General features: G+C 43.9%; 1 long non-coding RNA gene across 3 annotated transcripts in view; it reads left to right on the top strand.

Moving 5' to 3' along the window:
• The first annotated feature begins 3,865 nt into the window (after positions 1–3,865).
• The window catches only part of LOC107182249, a 7,271-nt gene continuing 6,262 nt past the window's right edge, over positions 3,866–4,874 (top strand). For all 3 annotated transcript variants that reach the window (XR_001512970.1, XR_001512969.1, XR_001512971.1), the window contains exon 1: positions 3,866–4,725. This is a non-coding gene — a long non-coding RNA (uncharacterized LOC107182249). The remainder of the gene's footprint in view (positions 4,726–4,874) is intronic.

Below are 4,874 nucleotides of genomic sequence, written 5' to 3'. Positions count from 1 at the left end.
TTTCTAATATTACACTGCTTTTTCATTCAGCATTTCAATTTTGTTATTTTTTTTAATATATTTTATTGATTTTTCACAGAGAGAAAGGGAGAGAGATAGTCAGAAACATCGATGAGAGAGAACCATCAATCAGCTGTCTCCTGCACATCTCCCACTGGGGATGTGCCCGCAACCCAGGTACATGCCCTTGACCGGAATCGAACCCGGTACCTTTCAGTCCGCAGGCCGATGCTCTATCCACCGAGCCAAACCGGTTTCGGCTCAATTTTGTTATTTTTTAAAACCAGCTTTAATATATGGTCACTTACATCCAATACATTTGATCAATTTTAAGTGTACAATCCCATGAGTTTGACAAAGATGTTCCATCATTAACCACCACCTCAATCAAGACACAAAAAATGGCCACCACTCCTGAGGTTCCTGCCTACTTTTAAAAAAAATATATATATATTATTGATTTTTTACAGAGAGGAAGGGAGAGGGATAGAGAGTTAGAAACATCGATCCGCTGCCTCCTACGCGCGCACACACACACACACACACACACACACTGGGGATGTGACTGCAACCAAGGTACATGCCCTTGACAGCATTGAACCTGGGACCCTTCAGTCCGCAGGCTGACACTCTATCCACTGAGCCAAACTGACTAGGGCCCTGCCTACTTCTCTGTAGGCAATCCTCACACCACTTTTCACCTGTCACTTATTGCCCTGGTTGGATATCAGTATTATCACTGTTTTCTGCCTGGTATATCTTTACCGCATCTTTATTTTTGCATATTTCTTTATCACTTTATCACTTTTTAAGTATCTTTCTTTTAAGTAATATGGACCAGAATTTGATTTATAACAAAATCTGACAATATCTTAATGGAAATGGAAGAATTCAGCCCACACATATTTATTGTAATGAGTGATGTATTTGATTTGTTATTTCCATCTTAGTTGGTTTTAAATTTCTAAACACTGCTGTGAACTCTTCTTTTCTTTTGCTGGGTTGAATGAGTAGCCATTCATCCCATTCCCCTCCTTGTTAATTTGTAGTCTGTCGTCTATTAATAGTTACCATCCTTCGCCCTGTTCTCTTGGACACATGACTCTTCTAGTATGTGAACTGTACTATTTCACAGAACAACAACTATTTCCATCATGCTCTATTTATCTTCTACTTCCTCCCCACCCTAATATATATGGTCTTAAATTACTTTCACTACCCTTCCCCCATCTTTGCTCATCCTCCCTACCTGAGGTCTTGGAACACTTACCTTCCCCTTCTACTCACCAGCGGATTCCAGTTTCGTTGAGATAATTTAATACTTATTAGAATTTCCCTTACAGTGTGTCCCATCTGTTCCAAGAGTCCTTATTTAGCATTTAGATTACATGTTATAAATATGTAGGGCTATAGATAGAAATTATAGTTCATGGTTCAGTGCTCCTCACTGCTTTTTTCCTCTTCATCTTCCCCTATGTTCAAGTCTCTGTTCTGATTCACTTGTTGCTTCATTAACTATTTCTTATTTTCAAATCCTCACTTGAGGATATGTTTTTATTGATTTGAGAGAGAGAGAAAAAAAGAGAGAGAGAGAGAGAGAGAGAGAGAGAGAAACATTGATCGGTTGCCTCTCCTACACACCCTGACCAGAGATTGAATTTGTAATCCAAGTATATGACATCACCGGGAATCAAACCCACAACCTTATGGTGTACAGGACGATGTTCCAACCAACTGGCCGCCCAGCCAGGGCCCATTAATGTCTTAGAAGCATTTATCAGCCAAAACCGGTTTGGCTCAGTAGATAGAGCGTCGGCCTGTGGACTGAAAGGTTCCAGGTTCGATTCTGGTCAAGGGCATGTACCTTGGTTGTGGGCACATCCCCAGTAGGAGATGTGCAGGAGGCAGCCGATCGGTGTGTCTCTCTCATTGATGTTTCTAACTCTCTCTCTCCCTTCCTCTCTGTAAAAAATCAATAAAATATACATATTTTTAAGAAGTATTTCTCAGCCTAGCCCGTTTGGCACTCTCACATCAGTGTTTCTCTCTGTCTTTACCCCTCCCTTTTACTCTCTCTAAAAGTCAATGGAAAGCCCTAGCTGGTTTGGGTCAGTGAATAGAGCATAGGCCTGCGGACTGAATGGTGCTGGGTTCCCAGGTTTGATTCAGGTCAAGGGCAGGTACTGTCCCTGGGTTGCAGGCTCCTCCCAGGCCTGGGCCCTGGTCAGCGCATTGCAGGGCAACCAATCTTGATGTGTTTCTCTCACATCAATATTTCTCTCTGTCTTTCTCTCTCTCTCTTCCACTCTTTCTAAAATCAATAGAAAAATATTCTCTGGGTGAGGATTAAAAAACAAACAAACTTAAGAGTCATTAGTGGAGAATAGTTATAAAAGAAAAGAAAGTCCTAAAAAGATAAGTCTTGCTGAAAAAAAATGTATGGTATAATATTTTAGATGAAAAAAAAATTATAAAATTTTAGATAAACACATTTATACCCAATTTTAGAAATAATTCACAGCAAACATAGTTTTTAAGCTTTTGATATAATGATGGGTTTGATCTCTAGTCAGTGCACTGCCTCTCACACATCAATGTTTCTTTCTCTCTCTCTCTTTCTCTCCCCAAACTCCTTTTCTCTCTTCCACTCTCTCTAAAAAAATCAATGGAATAATATCCTTGGGTGAGGATTAAAAAGTAATAATAATAATAAGTATGTCTTAGATGAGATACTTGGTGACTTTTGAAAATCTTTAATATCTATCTTTCTTCTTTGGCTGGGTCTGGGTTACAGGCCTTTTCTTTCATTAACTCACATTCAATTTTTTGGTCTTTTAACTTCCAGGGTAGCAGGTAAAAAAAAGAACTTTCTTTTTGCCTGAAAATGTGCCAAGCTTTCCCATATCCTTACAAGCTTATGATTTTTAACCTTCATATGGCCAAGTGTGTGTCTTTTCCTGTCAGTCCAGTCTGGAACTTAAGCCTTTGTTTCGCTCAGGGAAATTGAATCTACTAATTAATGATGACCTCTCCCCTCCTGTTCCTTATTCTGCGGGAACTCACAGAAGCTGAGTTAAGTCTCTTGGGTCTGTTCCAATCTCCTATCTTTAACCACGTGATTTGCATCTCCATATTTTTGAAATACTTCATTTTAATTTTCTAGACCTGTTACATTTTGAGATGTTTCATCTTTAATCTTCTAGACCCGTTTTCGGGTTTTAGCAGTACATCCTCTCCTTTGATTTATCTATGGAAATTTGGGGTTCTGATTTTCTAGTTCAGGGAAATCTTTTTTGTTTGCGCTTTACACATTTTTCAGTCAGAGATTCACCTGCTTCCTGCAGCAGGTCTCTCTGCCCCTCTGGCCTGCCTTTCCCAGCTTCAAGGGCTGAGAAATTCAATCCTCCACTGGTTTTTTTGGAGAGCAGGGGAGGCCAGCAAAGCCATTGATTGTTCCTGGAAAGCAGACTGTTTCTGGGACTTGTTGCATTGCTCTTGGCTCTGAGGCTCTTTTCCAGAAATTTGTCCTCAAATTCTCTGCCAAGAGCTCAGCAGAGTCCACTTAACGTTCCTCACCCAGCCCTGGCCAGATTGCTCAATGGTTAGAGTATCAGCCCATGGACTGAAGGGTCCCGGGTTTGATCCCAGTCAAGGGCACATGCCTCGGTTGCAGGCCCTGGTCAGGGCTCCTGTGGGAGGCAACCAATCTGGTGTCTCTCTCACATCAATGTAACTCTCTGTCTCTCCCCTGCCCTTCCACTCTCTCTAAAAATCAATGGAAAAATATCCTCAGGTGAGGATTAATAAAAGAAAAAATAAATAAAATAAAGTTCCTCACCTATAGCTGAGAGTTATCAGAGGGGGTGTGCAGAGGGAGGTCTTCATAGGGTTGCTACTGGTACATACGCAAAATCCTCTCACGCTAAGTAATATAAGTATTACTGACAAAGTGATAATCACCAAAAGACTTAAAAACAGAAGCCATTACTAGGAGATCAGAACTCAAGAGTTGCAAGAGATAGAAAGTCTAACTTGGACTGACTGACTAAGCAAAAAAAGGAATTTATTAGCTTGCTTACATAACCAAGAAGTGCAGGAAGCAGATCTGGCTCTGGGCATGGCTGGATCCAAGGTTTCCAATGAAGTCATTAAGGCTTGGTCGCTCTCCATGTCCCCGCTCTGTTACCCTCCTTGTAGCCAAAACCAAGTTGGAAGTTGAGACTCATTTTGACCGAGCGCAGTGCAGCGCCAGAGCTGGAGGGGCCTCGGTGGGGTGGCTGGGGGTGCTCCCGAGGCTCCTCCCACCACAAACAATTCGCTAAGAACTTCCTGCCATGAACCTGTGACAATGCCGAAGACCCTTCGTCTTTGGGTCCTGGGCTTATTCCTATCCCCCCGCTGGGATCTCAGGAAGAGGGGGAAACGGGAACCCCAAAGGGCCCTGTGGCTTCCCCTGACCTGCTCTGGGGTTCTGCTCCGGACCGAGCACTCCTGGCTGGAAACAAACACCAGCGAGGCAGGGAGGGCACGTGCCCTGGAGGCACCCGGAGCTATGGAGGCGGAGCGAACCCCAGGTGTCTGGTAAAGTGAGGCACTCAGCCAGCTGGGGGGAGGTGGCCAGGGGCCCTCCGAGGTGTTTGGAGGGCCCCCCTTATTTATTTCCTACGTTTGGAAGTTGCCCCAGACCTGGCGTCCAGTGGAGATCCTAGGCTAGGGCATGAGAAGGTAAGGAAAACCGAAGGGCTGTGGGGAGAGAGAGAGCAGAGGATCCGGGCTTCGGAGACTGGAAGGGCAGCGTTCAAGGCCCACCCAGCCCCACTCGGAGTGAGTCCGCCACGTCCTGCGCGGGCGGGAGGCGCCCGGGGCTCCGGGAG

Source organism: Myotis davidii, unplaced genomic scaffold, assembly GCF_000327345.1.
Source record: "Myotis davidii unplaced genomic scaffold, ASM32734v1 scaffold534, whole genome shotgun sequence".
NCBI classification, from domain to species: Eukaryota; Metazoa; Chordata; class Mammalia; order Chiroptera; family Vespertilionidae; genus Myotis; species Myotis davidii.
The sequence above is the reverse complement of the archived record's forward strand: the minus strand, read 5'-3'. Positions and strand labels throughout refer to the sequence as shown.